Here is a 16,533-nt window from a genome sequence, read left to right on the forward strand (position 1 = left end):
AATAATCTACAAGGTTAATCGAAATGATTTAGACACATTGTAACAATTGTAAGAAATTTTTGTGTTAAGGTAAGACATCAAACGAATAGATGTAAATATACAGCACATGATTAGGTGTACAAATACAGCTAATCAGGAAACTGTTTTTCCTACAGTGAGCTCTAGCTATATGGTTGCCAGTGCAATGGGGAAGGCATTTTGCGTAATGGAGTTCTGGAAGAGGGAGTCCCCAGGTACAGTGCAACGGAAATTCAGGATGACATTTAAAAAGGTTCCATCTACAAGAGAGTCCTTTTACAAATTGTAAAGAACATTAAAGCAACAGGACGCCTTTGTAAGGGTACTTTCACACTAAAAACCAACTCCAACACACAGAAACACAAAACTGTTTTGAGTTATGCAAATTTACAACTGTTGTCAACTGTAACAACATGTTGACAACAGTTTCAGTGCCTTGTAAACACACACATTCGGCATTTACTTTTTTTTTCAGAAAATAAAATGGATTCTAATTGTGAAGACGCGTTAGCACTTTGTGCTATAATTCTTGGTGTAATTGTTTGTAACGAAAATCAACCCAAAAAAGAGACTCTGTACTGAAGACAGGCAAGGTTTCGAGAACGATGTCAGAATGACATGTGGGCAACCAGAATAACGGTTGAGGCTAGTGGCACCGCATATTCAACAGAAAGATGCAAATTTTGGAACTGCAGTATCACCACCAGAACAGTTTCTTGCAACCCTTCGAGTTTTGGCAACAGCTGACAATTATACAAGTTTAATGTACTCTCAACGAACAGATCTAATACGCTGCTTCCTGGACTCGGGTAGGCGCGCCAGCCTCGGATCGAATCAGCCTAGTGGATTAACGACGTGGGCCGATATGCTGGCCAGCCTGGATATGGATTTTAGGCGGTTTTCCACATCACATTGGGTGAATACTGGGCTGGTCCCCTCAGGCATCTGAACACATTCGAACTATTTCATGGCTTACTCTAGATGCAGACAGCTGGGGTACACTACTTACAACCTGAGGGGTTTGGGGTGGCGGCAGGAGGGCATCTGGCCATGCTGTGCAACTAACACAGCCAAATCCATAATACCAACTCCACGTTGACGCGGGTCAAGGCCCAAAGAAAAGAAATGGCCAATATTAGTGAAACTATGCACAGAAAGTGCTGGGTTATTGAGAATGTACTCAAGGATTTCACAAAACTGAATATTTATTTCTGTGGACCACTCGGGAATCGTCACTGTTTAAACACAAGAAAGAAACAAAGCAGCCAACACGGGAATGCCCATGCGCCAGTCACCCACCTATGCCGTGCTTTTGTTCATTGATCATAAACTAAAAACTCTAGACAAAAAAACCGTGAACTACTTTTTCAGACTCGCGATTTCAGACAAATGTTGACAACAGATGAAAACCAAGACATACTTCGAGTTGAAGGTAGCTGTCAGCCGAGGTTGTTGGAGTTGAAGGCAACAGCAGCGGGCGGCCATCATCATCTGGGGAACAGGTTGAACAGATCAGGGTTACTTTTCGAACTGAACTATAGATTGGAAATGTGCTCCGTGATTATCGGTTGACACGAAGAACATAATACACTACTGGCCGTTAAAATTGCTGCACCAGGAAGAAATGCAGATGCATTCATTGCACAAATATATTATACTAGAACTGACACGTGATTACATTTTGACACAATTTGGGTGCATAGATACTGAGAAATGAGTACCCAGAACAACCACCTATGGCCGTAATAAAGGCCTTGATACGCTTGGGCATTGAGTCAGAGCTTGTATGGCGTGTATACGTACACCTGCCCATGCAGCTTCATCACGATAGCACAGTTCATCAAGAGTAGTGACTGGCGTATTGTGACGAGCCAGTTGCTCGTCCACCATTGATCAGACGTTTTCAGTTGATGAGAGATCTGGAGAATGTGCTGGCCAGTGCAGCAGTCGAACATTTTTTGTATACAGAAAGGGCCGTACAGGATCTGCAACATGCGGTCGTACATTATCCTGCTGAAATGTAGAGTTACGCAAGGATCGAATCAAGGGTAGAGCCACGGGTCGTAACACATCTGAAATATATCGTTCACTGTTCAAAGTGCCGTCAATGCGATTAAGAGGTGACCGAGACGTGTAACCTATGGCACCCCATACCATCATGCCGGGTGATACGCCAGTATGGCGATGACGAATACACGCTTCCAATGTGCGTTCACCGCGATGTCGCCAAACACGGATGCGACCATCACGATGCTGTAAACAGAACCTGGATTCATCCGAAAAAATGAAGTTTGCCATTCGTGCACCCAGGTTCGTCGTTGAGTACTCCATCGCAGGCGCTCCTGTCTGTGATGCAGCGTGAAGGGTAACCGCAGCCACGGTCGCCTAGCTGATAGTCCATGCTGCTGCAAACGTTGTCGTCGAACCGTTCGTACAGATGGTTGTTGTCTTGCAAACGTCCCCATCTGTTGACTCAGGGATGAAGACGTGGCTGCACGATCCGTTACAGCCATGCGGATAAGATGTCTGTAATCTCTACTACTCCGTATTACCCTCCTGAACCCACCGATTCCATATTCTGCTAACAGTTATTGGATCTCGACCAACGTGAGCAGCAATGTCACGATACGATAAACCGAAATTGCGATAGGCTCCAATCCGATCGGAAACGTGATGGTACGCATTTATCCTCCTTACACGAGGCAACGCAACAACGTTTCACCAGGCCACCCCGGTCAACTGCTGTTTGTGTATGAGAAATCGGTTGGAAACTTTCCTCGTGTCGCCACCGGCGCCAACCTTGTGTGAATGCTCTGAAAAGCTAATCATTTGCATATCACAGCATCTTGTTCTCGTCGGTTAAATTTCGCGTCTGTAGCACGTCATCTTCGTGGTGTAGCAATTTTAATGGTCAGTAGTGTATGTGAACATGACACAATTATCTTCCTGAACTGCTGTTGCTAAGATGTTACCTCAATGCAAATACACTCTGGAAATTGAAATAAGAACACCGTGAATTCATTGTCCCAGGAAGGGGAAACTTCATTGACACATTCCTGGGGTCAGATCATCACATGATCACACTGACAGAACCACAGGCACATAGACACAGGCAACAGAGCATGCACAATGTCGGCACTAGTACAGTGGATATCCACCTTTCGCAGCAATGCAGGCTGCTATTCTCCCATGGAGACGATCGTAGAGATGCTCGATGTAGTCCTGTGGAACGGCTTGCCATGCCATTTCCACCTGGCGCCTCAGTTGGACCAGCGTTCGTGCTGGACGTGCAGACCGCGTGAGACGACGCTTCATCCAGTCCCAAACATGCTCAATGGGGGACAGATCCGGAGATCTTGCTGGCCAGGGTAGTTGACTTACACCTTCTAGAGCACGTTGGGTGGCACGGGATACATGCGGACGTACATTGTCCTGTTGGAACAGCAAGTTCCCTTGGCGGTCTAGGAATGGTAGAACGATGGGTTCGATGACGGTTTGGATGTACCGTGCACTATTCAGTGTCCCCTCGACGATCACCAGTGGTGTACGGCCAGTGTAGGAGATCGCTCCCCACACCATGATGCCGGGTGTTGGCCCTGTGTGCCTCGGTCGTATGCAGTCCTGATTGTGGCGCTCACCTGCACGGCGCCAAACACGCATACGACCATCATTGGCACCAAGGCAGAAGCGACTCTCATCGCTGAAGACGACACGTCTCCATTCGTCCCTCCATTCACGCCTGTCGCGACACCACTGGAGGCGGGCTGCACGATGTTGGGGCGTGAGCGGAAGACGGCCTAACGGTGTGCGGGACCGTAGCCCAGCTTCATGGAGACGGTTGCGAATGGTCCTCGCCGATACCCCAGGAGCAACAGTGTCCCTAATTTGCTGGGAAGTGGCGGTGCGGTCCCCTACGGCACTGCGTAGGATCCTACGGTCTTGGCGTGCATCCGTGCGTCGCTGCGGTCCGGTCCCAGGTCGACGGGCACGTGCACCTTCCGCCGACCACTGGCGACAACATCGATGTACTGTGGAGACCTCACGCCCCACGTGTTGAGCAATTCGGCGGTACGTCCACCCGGCCTCCCGCATGCCCACTATATGCCCTCGCTCAAAGTCCGTCAACTGCACATACGGTTCACGTCCACGCTGTCGCGGCATGCTAACAGTGTTAAAGACTGCGATGGAGCTCCGTATGCCACGGCAAACTGGCTGACACTGACGGCGGCGGTGCACAAATGCTGCGCAGCTAGCGCCATTCGACGGCCAACACCGCGGTTCCTGGTGTGTCCGCTGTGCCGTGCGTGTGATCATTGCTTGTACAGCCCTCTCGCAGTGTCCGGAGCAAGTATGGTGGGTCTGACACACCGGTGTCAATGTGTTCTTTTTTCCATTTCCAGGAGTGTATTTTAAAGTCACTTGAAAGTCCCTAGATCATTGTAAGCTCAATGCATGCTTTCGGATTGGAGTCATTGGAATACAAATCCGTATCCCACAGGTTGAATTCTCACTTCATACTGTGAAGCTGGCAGTACATAAGTTCACCTTCTAGAGGGAATAGTATTGTCGAACACCGACTGGGCAACGTGCCGAGGGGTTGGCAGCTGCAGGGACGGCGCGTGGGAAATGGGAGGTGTAGGCGCCGGCGCAGAGAGGCGCTATCACCTGGCCAGCATCTGGGCTGCTGAATATTAAATCCCGGGCCGCCGGTGCGTGCTGCGCGCCGCCCGCCGTATCTGGCGTCCGCACGCACGCGCAGTTCCCACGTGCATTATGCAGGCATGCCAGACCCCGCCACCATCGGCCGGTTCGCCAATCTGCGAGTCTTCTGGACGGCAGCTCCAGACGCCCGTCAGCGCCAGACATCCGCTCGGTCAGTAGTCACTGCTCTCCTGTTGTAAACAAACTGCCTAGTTAGTGAAAACGTGCCTTTTCATCAGAATGTTGCCTGTTCTAATCTTCGTTTATTCGTGTTCTGCAAAGAGGCTATTTAACCTTGCACTACTACTGTGCTCCCTTGTATCACCTTTGCTACGATGGGTCTCTTACAAAGGAACATCCCCATCGCACCCCCCTCAGATTTAGTTATAAGTTGGCACAGTGGATAGGCCTTGAAAAACTGAACACAGATCGATCGAGAAATCAGGAAGAAGTTGTGTGGAACTATGAAAAAATAAGCAAAATATACGAACTGGGTCGTCCATGCGTAAGATAGGCAATGTTAAGGGCAGTGTGAGGCGAGGAGCTCCGTGGTCACGTGGTTAACGTGAGCAGCTGCGGAACGAGAGGTCCTTGTTTCAAATCTTCCCTCGACCGAAAATTTTAACTTTTTACTTTCAGTTTCTGTGAAAAACTCTTATGTTTTCATCACTTTTTTTGGAGTGATTATTACATCCACAAGAAAACGTAAATCGGGCAAGGTAGAAGAAACTTTTCACCCATTCGCCAAGTGTACAAGTTAGGTGGGTCGACAACATATTCCTGTCATGTGACGCACATGCTGTCACCAGTGTCGTATACAAAATATCAGACAGTGTTTTCCTGTGGAGGAATCGGTTGACCTATGACCTTGCGATCAAATGTTTTCGGTTCCCATTGCAGAGGCACGTCCTTTCGTCTACTAATTGCACGGTTTTTCGGTGCGGTCGCAAAACACAGACACTAAACTTATTACAGTAAACAGAGACGTCAATGAACGAACGGACAGATCATAACTTTGCGAAAATGAAGCAAGCAAAATTTTCAGTGGAGGGCAGATTTGAACCAAGGACCTCTCGTTCTGCAGCTGTTCACGCTAACCACGGGACCACGGAGCTCCTCACCTCAGACTGCTCTTAATATTGCCTATCTTACGCATGGACGACCCAGTTTGTATATTTTGCTTATTTTTTCATAGTTCCACACAACTTCTTCCTGTTTTCTCGATTGATCTGTGTTCAGTTTTTCAAGGCCTATCCATTGTGCCAACTTATAGCTAAATCTGAGGGGGGTGTGATGGGGATGTTCCCTTGTTATGCCCAATTCTCTTTTCTCTCCTATTTTTAATGATTGGTAATAGAAAATACACTGATTGAGTTGCGTATGTAAAGGAAGCATACACTTTTTGCTTTGGATGTGAACAAATTTTTATTTGTTTCACTACTTGGTTCATGGTCTTTCAGCAGTCGCAGGGCCAGTTCGTACCTCATAAACAAGCTATCCATGGTTATGTTTGTTGATGTTTTGGAAATCTGACTATAAATATGTTTCACAACGTCAATTGCACGGTTACTCTGCTTTTAAGGTCAATTTGTTTCCTCTCCTCAATGAACTTCCAAATTTGAGATGCAAGCTGTTCTTGCACCAACCAGACTGAACAGTTTCTTCCCATATTTATCAGTTTTGAAGGGAATGCAATATGAAAACTAAAGCGTCCTAGAAATTTTACAAGAACTTCATCTACATTTAAATTAATTGTTGGTAAGACGGTTGCCAGGTTGAGATTCACTGGGAGAATCCTTAGAAAATGTAGTCCATCAACAAAGGAGGTGGCTTACAAAACACTCGTTGGACCTATACTTGAGTATTGCTCATCAGTGTGGGATCCTTACCGGGTCGGGTTGACAGAGGAGATACAAAGAAGAGCGGCGCGTTTCGTCACAGGGTTATTTGGTAAGCGTGATAGCGTCACGGAGATGGTTAGCAAACTCAAGTGGCAGGCTCTGCAAGAGAGGCGCTCTGCATCGCGGTGTAGCTTGCTGTCCAGGTTTCAAGAGGGTGCGTTTCTGGATGAGGTATCGAATATATTGCTTCGCCCTACTTAAACCTCACGAGGAGATCACGAGTGTAAAATTAAAGAGATTCGAGTGCGCACGGAGATTTTCCGGCTGTCGTTCTTCCCGCGAACCATACGCGACTGGAACAGGAAAGGGAGGTAATGACAGTGGCACGTAAAGTGCCCTCCGCCACACACCGTTGGGTGGCTTGCGGAGTATAAATTTAGATGTAGATGTAGATGTACAGTCACATACTATTTAAAACAGTGCCCCATGCAGCTTTTTTGTAAACAAAGAAACATATTTCGTATAGGAGCCAATTTATCCAGTATTCATCCGTCGGAACTAGTTGATTTATCATCAAATTTTAGACACTGTATCAGAAACCTGAACCTCTGTAGATTCATTGTAAAACAGAAAATTTTTAATCTTGTACCATCTCCGCCTCAGAGATCTTGTACAGTTATCCTAATCAGCACTGTATTTCCGCAAAGTTACATCAGACCAATAAAGGCTTCAATTTCAACTCTGTATCTCATGAATAAAGGACTGAGAAAAAGAGTCATGATGCATATGTTAGTACATGTCCTTACTTCGTTACAGCAGAGGGCCTGTAACACTTCCTCGAGGAACGCCAGATATCACTTCTATTTTACTCTATGATTCTCCGTCGATACTATGTACCGTAAACTTTTTGAGAGGAAATTACAGACTCAGTAGCGCAACTGAAGCGATACTCCATAGACATGCGGTTTGATTAGAAGTCTCTTGTGAGGAAAGGGGTCGAAATCTTCCCGGGTATATAGAAACATAGAATCAATTTGAGATCCCCTGTCGATATCACACATTACTTCGTGCGAATGAAGAGCTAGTTGTGTTTCGGAAGAGAGATATTTTCTGAATCCGTGGTGAGTGTGTCAATGGACACTACCTTCTAGGTAACTGGGAATGTTGGAACTCAGTAAATGTTCGAAAATCCTACATCAAATCGACGTCAGTAATATGGGAATCTAATTAAGCAGATTACTCCTGCTGCCTTTCTTGAGTATTGGTGCGACCTGTGGCTGTACGTGATTGCTAAGTATGGGACTATTGCATCAGCATACTCTGGAAGGAACCTTACTGGCGAGCTTTCTGGACCAGAAAGTGGTTTATTGTGGTTCAATAGAACGAAGAAATCTACTTCTAAGTTACTCGTGTGGGCAGTTGTTCCCATGCTGCCCGTAATCGCAGCAGGATGGCAGCAGACCGTATTATTCGTTTCGGACCTCTTGATAAGTATGGAAGTGTGATTACGCATGTCAATCACATCGCGATTACGGGCAGCATGGGTTTCACGCCTGAGCCTCAGGACGTGCGCTAGCAGCGCATGTCGGGTGTTTCAAGCGTCAACTTCGCGTCTTAATATCTCGGGATGTAATGGGAATATTGCGATGCAATCAACGCCATTGTGTATGTGCTTTGTCATGCTATGGATTGCTGAAGAAAAAATATAGGAGGCCCATTTAAAAAAAAACGTAAGTTTGTGTTAAAAAACACATATGCTTTCGTTTTAGAATGTTTCTAAATATGTACATTCATGGGCCCCAGCCCTACATTGATACCGGTGAAAGTCGTTTTCCAATAGCTGTTATTGTTGCAGAGATATTTTGGGTGGACAAGATAGCTGGGACACCCTGTATACTATGTCCATATAAGCAATGGATATGGATCACTAATAACTGCTATCGTAGTGCCGGTCTAGTACTGTCATAGACTGTGTGGCTGGTCCCGGCGGAGGTTCGAGTCCTCCCTCGGGCACGGGTGTGTGTGTTTGTCCTTAGGATAATTTAGGGACTGATGACCTTAGCAGTTAAGTCCCATAAGATTTCACACACATTTGAACATTTGGTCTGGTACTGTGGCACCGAAGCAGGCAGGAGCGGCGCTTATATTCTCTTCTTGTAGAGGCCGCTCCGGTCGTGTTGAGGTCCTTGTCAGCGGGCTATTGGCAGATGTCGTCTCATAGGCTTCTCTGCTCTTGTCTTCTTCATCTTCGTGCCGGCGCTTGTCGATAAGCCGGAACATTTAGTGCATCTTCTTTGGAGAAGGCCTTTCTGAAAGCCGTGTTTAGTAGGTCCGCTTCACAGGCGCTGTCATCGGTAGAACGACCAGTGGTATTGCGCAGAGAAGGCGATTGTGACTTGCCGCTGGCGTATTTTACATACGATCAAAATCTCTTTGGATTTTCTGCAGATTTCTGGACAGAGTTTCAAAATGAAAGCTGTTAAAAGAGTCTCGTATAGAAGTCTTCACAGAGTTTCTAGTTTTAGTAAAATATCGACTCTCTTGGAGTTTTTGTGTTCCTTTAATTTTGGCAAACTTTTTTCGTAGCTTCTACAACAGCGTTCTCACCTGTTTTGTGTACCATGGGGGATCGGCAAAATATTTTGTTAATTTATTTGCTACAAAGCTCCCAACTGCGTCCGATACTATTTCTTTGATTTTAAGCCATATCTTGTCTACACTTACATAGTTAGTTGGAAAGGAGTGGAGGCTGTTTTTTAGGAAGGCGTCGAGAAGGTTTTCAGTTGCTCTTTTAAATAGATAGACCTAGCATTTATTTTTTGGTGAATTTGAATGTTGCAGGAATCAGTCTCGCTACAACGCTGTTGTGGTCACTAAATCCTGTATCCGCCATGATGCTACCAGTTTGCTCTGGATTATTTGTTGCTAAGAGGTCAAGTACGTTTTGGGTAATCACAATTCGAGTGGGCTCCTGAACTAATTGCTCATAATAAATTTCGGAGAAACCATGTACTACAATTTGTAACTATGCTTCATGCTAACCACCGGCTTTGAATACGTACTTCGGTCAACAAATCGAGGTTAGAGTGAAGTCACCACCAACTATAATCGTTATGAGACTCAAGTTTTCTTTGAACTGTTCAGCAACTGCATCACCTGAGTCTGGAGGTCGGTAAAAGGAATCTGTCGTTAATTTATTTCGGTTGTCGGCACCGAACGAGGTAGTGCAGTGGTTAGGTTAGCACACAGGACTCGCATTCGGGAGGACGACGGTTCAAACTCGCTTCCGGCCATCCTGATTTAGGTTCTCCGTAGTTTCCCTAAATCGCATCAGGCAAATGCCGGGATGGTCCGTTTGAAAGGACTCGGCCGACTTCCTTCCCCATCTCTCCCTAATCCGATGGGACCTATGACGAAGCTGTTTAGTCCCCTCCCCCTAATCAACCGACCAACCGGTTGTCAGGTACAACCTCAATCTATACTGACTCACAGAAACTATCTGCCTCAATTTCGCTACAAGATAAACTACTTCTAATAGCAATATAGACGTTACCCCAACTGCATTCAGTCTATCCGTTCTAAACACTGTTAGACCCTTTGGAAAAATTTCTGATAAGCTTATCTCCGGCTTTAACCCACTTTCGTTGACTATAACGATTTGAGCTTCAGTGCATTCTATCAGTGCTTGGAACTCTGGTTGTTTTCCAACACAGCTACGACGGTTTACAACTACAACATTGATTGTTGCTATGACTTCTACCGTCCTGCACCCTTTGAAACCGAAGCCTTTTCTGAACTTTATTGAATATTGATCAGTTATACACTTCCTTGAGGATTTTATTTCCTTTTTGAGCGACTGTAACACTGATGCCATCACCAAAGAGAATTTTTTCACCATGACTAACACCAGTGAGAAAAATTTGATGAGTATCAGGAACGATATTGGTCCTAATATGCTACCCTTCAGAACACCTACGTTAACATATTATGCTTCTGATAAAGGTTTTCTAAAAGTTAAGACTTATTGAAGTATGTGTTGCCACTACTCTTTGTACGCTATCTACTGTGTTCGGAACCAGTCATTAGCTACACTTCTTACTCCTAATGCTTTTAGCTTGTTTAGTAGACTCTTATGGCCAAAGGAGTTATAGAGATCTAAAAATATACCTGTGATACAATCATCTTTGTTAAGAGCATCAAGTACCTCATTTGTGAATTCTACTACGCCTTATCCTGTACTTCTACCACCTCGCATATGAAACTGTAATTCACTTAGAAGACTTTACTTACTCAAGCAATTCATTAACATGTGTATCTCAAAAATAATACAATCAGTTGTGAAAGACAGATTAATGAATTACTTGAGTAAATACTACCTTCTACGTGAATCTCAATAATAGTAGGGAAGTCGACCATAAGTTTTCCATGTCCTCTGTGTTACCTTCCTTTAGCAGAGGTACAACTCTTGATTGTTTCGAAGTCTCTTGAAATTTCCCTAATGCGAGTGACTCCTTTGTTATGTTTACAACAGAGAATTTACCGTCTGTGTGCATTGCTGCAGCATACATGTTGGTACTTCATCTAAATGTATGGACATTTTATTTTTGTATAGTTTTAGTAACATGGTTAGTGTGGTGTGCGTACTGTAAGACCTTCGGTACACACACCATCAAATTATTTGACTTGTCGCTCTAACGAAGTAGGTGAGTGTCAGATATATGTCTCGTGGTCTTATCGTGGCGTGTTTATCTTCTGCCATTAGGTCAGACGATAGAAATGCCACTTGCACGTTTAGAGTAGCAGATTGACGGTGACCAACTTTAAACAGAACTTGATTAATTTTCACACACATTTATTAAATTAATAAAAGTTATAGATATTACGTAACTTGATTCTGAATGCTGTTTACAATTGACAATCTGAAGTTCCTTTGCTCTTGGTACGTTAATCTTATTCTCACATATCTCTGATACTTGACAAAGTGTCTATACATTTCTCTTCATGGCTATGTACAGGAATATGATAATCTTATTAGGCGCAGACTGGAACTTGACTATAGACTGGTACAGACAAATGCAGACTAATGCAGGTAAACTAATCTGAGGTCTGTAGAGTCGTTATAATACCTCACGCGTTCAGGTATCACTGCGCGAGTGTGATCCGCGAGGAGAAAAGGTTCTACGTTAGCAGCATTTGCTGCGAGATATATTAATACGTGGGTGTGTTTGATACATAATTATTTACAGGTGTTTTATTTGTTTCTGGGAATTATTGTTGCAGTTTCTCTGCAGTATTTGAAAAACGCCCAGTCACAAAGTTTTCTAGGTGGAATAGATCATTTAAAGAGGAAGCCGCCTGGTAGAATTTTGCACAGAGCACAACTTAATCATAGCTAACACTTGGTTCAAGAATCATAAAAGAAGGTTGTATGCATGGAAGAAGCCTGGAGATACTGACAGGTTTCAGATAGATTATATAATGGTAAGACAGAGATTTAGGAACCAGGTTTTAAATTGCAAGACATTTCCAGGGGCATGACATCCCAGACTGCTTTGCTGTTAGTTTCTGCATTGTATATTACTTTGTCATGAAATGACTTTTTGCAGTAATCAGAACCTTTCTGTAAATACTTTTGTACTTATAAGAGAAATTTAAGAACTCTGGGTCACTACAACTCTTTTTCATGGACCTGGCTTTGTTTTGGGTCTGAGATGATATTCTAATACCTGCTGTTATCCACTCCATTTTGTGAGAGATTGCTAATTGTCAGTTTTATTAACGTGAGACATTGATACTTGCCAGTTTCTTTAACTCAGCATGTATACAGAGACCAGAGAAAGGAAAAAAAAATAATGGTTGGTGAATGATGCAACCAGCCACATATACTTTTTAATGCTTTTTTAATGTTTTATTTTACAGCAATAACCGTTTTCGGGTACCACGCCCATCTTGAGATGGCTTATACTTTTCGTTACATAGATATTTTGGTTAGCAGCATGTCGACACTGCACAAGAATATTTGAGTATTTAGTGCCACATTGTCAGTTGTTTCAATAATAAATATACGCTAAAGTGTTTATATATATATATATATATATATATATATATATATATATATATATATGTGTGTGTGTGTGTGTGTGTGTGTGTGTGTTTGTGTGTGATGCAAAATAGTCGTGTTCAATTACGAATGTTCCAACAGATGGTGGTTCGTTTCGTTGTGGTCTATGTGGTTTTCTAGCTCGATGTATATGTTCTTGAATTCCACTGGAACACACATATCGTAAATAAGTTACTATGGCACACTTCACAATATTCTTAAAATGCATCTTGAGCATCGCAAATATGTTATACACTTGATGTTTTTCTTTACAATACAAAGATACAAAGTTATTATTCATAAAATATCGAGCACGGATGTTAACAGACGAAAGATGTTGTGTGAGATGGTTAAAAGTAACACGTTAATAACAATAAAATATCTGTACCTTAAGCAGAAACTTATTAGTGAAATACGGTGAGATAAATTGTTTTCACTAGATTTTTTCTATACTGTCAGTGGTAATTATTAAAGAAATACTTCAAAGCCAACCGACTGCTTATCATAGAGCACACGTATAGTACGTAAAATTGCAAATACAGATATTTGGACCTAACTACAATTCAATAGTTGATTGCAGGAAATACAAAATTAAAGCGCTGGACAGTGGGATTTGCTGGCCAGCCTCGATGTGGTTTTTAGGTGGTTTTCCACATCCCTCTAGGTGAATACCGGACTGGTCGCCACGTCCCGCCTCAGTTACACAACTCATAGACATCTGAAAAACATCCGTAGTTTTCCATGATTTACACTAGATGCAGACAGGAAGGGCATCCGGCGACCCCTTCAAATTAACATGCGAAATCCGATTTAACCACGCCAGCCACCCGCACAATGCGGGACAAAGGCGCAAGCGATAGATAGTGGGATGAGAGGGACACATTTCTTCATCATGGTAGTTTTATACAATTACATACTGGTATCTCAGAAAACAGTGGTGTGACTGTTAGAGGTGGAATTTGTGTTTGATTTCTGTGAACAGCCCAAGGAAATCATTTAGAAAATGTTTATTGGCTAGCTGCGGCTGTTTATTTAGAACGTAAATGGGTGGACTGAGGGCGAGTATATATTTCTAGGTGCTCTAAAAGGTCAATTTTCTCGTCGTTGTTAGTGTTGTGTAGTATCTGTAAGATGACAACTGATAAAGTGGCACTAAATACTTAGATATTCTTGTGCAGTGTGAAACGGGCGACATACTGTGAAGCAAAACACCTATGTAACTGTGATGATGGGTATGGTAGCCCGAAACCGGTTATGGCAGTAAAATAAAGCATTCAGTAAGTATTTGTTGCTGGTTGCGTCATTCATCAACTTCCATTAACGGCCGCGGAGTTCACAAGATCCAGCATGGATACAATAATATTTAAAAAAAAATAGTGGTAATTTAAGTAGGAGGCCTCCAGTTTGCTTTGTTGGAGATCGGAGATCGGCGAACGTGCTCGCGTGTAACCCGGCAGCACGGGACTGGTGTTCCCACAGCGCGGCGCTCGCAGCTGCCCGCGACTGCTCCGCGGCGTGGGAACTCACCTGCCCGCTTCATGCGCCGTCGTCTCGCAGGCGGCGCCGGTCCACCTGCGCGCGCTGCGCCAAAACCGCCGGCCCCGACCTGCTGCAGGCCCTGCATTATGCATGTGGGAGAACAACAGCCAGCTGCCCGCCTAATGGCGGCCGCCCCTCCTCAGACAGTGCGCGCCAGACCGACTCCAGAATCTGGTCACTCGGCGCCCACACTGTAGTGTAGCACCGTGGTCAAGACGCCACGTCACCATCTGAGGCTACATGTACGGGGGAGAGCCAAACACTATTACTTCATTTCTTTCTTTCGCTTACGCCATAGCGAGGGTCGGGGTGGTTGGCAATGTTAGTGTTAGGGATGGCCGGATGCACCTTCCTGCCGCCACCCCGTACCACTCCCCAGGACGGAATCGGTGTACCCAAACTGTCTGCGTCTAGTGTAAATCACGAAATAGTGCGGACGCGTTTCAAATGTCGGCGACGCGTGTAACTGAGGCGGAACGTGGATTGGTTGGTTGGTTGGTTGGTTTAAAGATTAAAGGGACCAAACTGCAAAGGTCATCGGTCCCTTGCTTCATAAAAACACAGAGCACAGTGAAACCATCCACCAGTCAGGCGAAGCACTAAAATAAAAATTCCGGGGGAAGAAAAGCCCCATGGTCAATGGTAAGACAACACGGAAAACGGAGCACAGCAACAAAAACTACATAGAGAACAAAGGCAGAAGGAATTAAAACTGCACAGCAGAGGACTGTGGCTGGCTGATCACGAAAATAATAGGATGAGCCAGCCACTCTGCAACACGTTAAAACGTCCAGCCTAAAAGATTAGGGTGGAGTCGAATTACAACACAAAACAAAGTAAAAGATACAGCACAAAAGAGAGTGATGTAATAAAATTAAATGGACCTATAAAAGACGCTTGCGCGAATAAAACTTAAAACCCGATCTGCCAGAGAGACATTGTCACCTAAAAGAGATGATAAATCACCCTGGAGATTAAATGCACGCCTGAGAGCGGTTAAAGGAGGACATTCCAACAACAGATGGGCCACCGTCATGGTTGCACCACAGCGACAATGAGGGGGGTCCTCTCGACGCAGCAGATGACCATGCGTCAGATAAGAGTGACCGATGCGGAGCCTACAGAGAATAACAGAATCCCTGCGAGAGGCCCGCACGGAGGAACCCCACACGGTCGTGGTCTCCTTTACACGCCGCAGCTTGTTGGGTACAGACAGAGTGCGCCATTCGTCTGCCCACATCCCAAAGACCCGACGGCGTAACACCGATCGAAGATCAGTGGCCGGGAGGCCGATTCCAACGGCAGCTTGCGGGTGGCTTCTTTACCTAACTTGTCGGCGTGTTCGTTTCCCGCTATCCCAACGTGTCCCGGTGTCCATATGATCACCACTGAACGTCCACGCTGTTCAAGAGCATGAACGGACTCCTGGATGGCAACGACAATGGGAACCAGCCCGGTATTCGCCTAGCGGAATGTGGAAAACCGTCTAAAAACCACATACAGGCCCTCGTCGTTAATCCGCCGCGTGGATTTGATCTGCCTTTTTCGATATAGTTTGTTGCGTTTGGTCGGGGCGGCGGACATCACAACACATTCGTTCAAAATGATCGTTCGTTCCTTGACTCAGTTTTTTTATTACGGAGAGCACGCAGCCTTCTCACCGAACACGCTGAGGTACCGTGCCGGCTAGCTCGGCTACCCTGGCAGGTAGTGAAGCACTTTTACATTCTACTGTAACTGTCATGGTGGACCGAAATACCACGCTAGTCTTAGCTTTTCCAAGCTTCTTTGTCTCCGAATACGTACTCAGTCTTACATCCACTTCAACCTGCTTACTGTTTCGTGCTTACGTAGGCATCTACAATTTTTATCCCCCACACATACTTCTATTACGAAACTCGCTGTTATTTAATTCCGCATGACAAGTGCTGCCAACCGATACCATTATTTTCTCAAGTTGCGCCACAAACGTCTTTTCTGCCCTGTTCGATGCAGTAGCTCCTTCCTAGTTAGCAGTCTGTTTCATATCCATAGAAGGCTACACGCCACGTCCGCAGGTCGTGTGGTAGCGTTCTCGCTTCCCGCGCCCGGGTTCCCGGGTTCGATTCCCGGCGGCGTCAGGCATTTTCTCTGCCTCGTGATGACTGGGTGTTGTGTGCTGTCCTTAGGTTAGTTAGGTTTAAGTAGTTCTAAGTTCTAGGGGACTGATGACCATAGATGTTAAGTCCCATAGTGCTCAGAGCCATTTGAACCACGCTACACGCCACCCAGAAGCTTTCGAAAAAAGACATCCCAGCCCTTGAATTAACACTCAGGTGACAAAAGGCATGAGAG

This window comes from Schistocerca cancellata, chromosome 3 (genome assembly GCF_023864275.1).
Source record: "Schistocerca cancellata isolate TAMUIC-IGC-003103 chromosome 3, iqSchCanc2.1, whole genome shotgun sequence".
Lineage (NCBI taxonomy): Eukaryota > Metazoa > Arthropoda > Insecta > Orthoptera > Acrididae > Schistocerca > Schistocerca cancellata.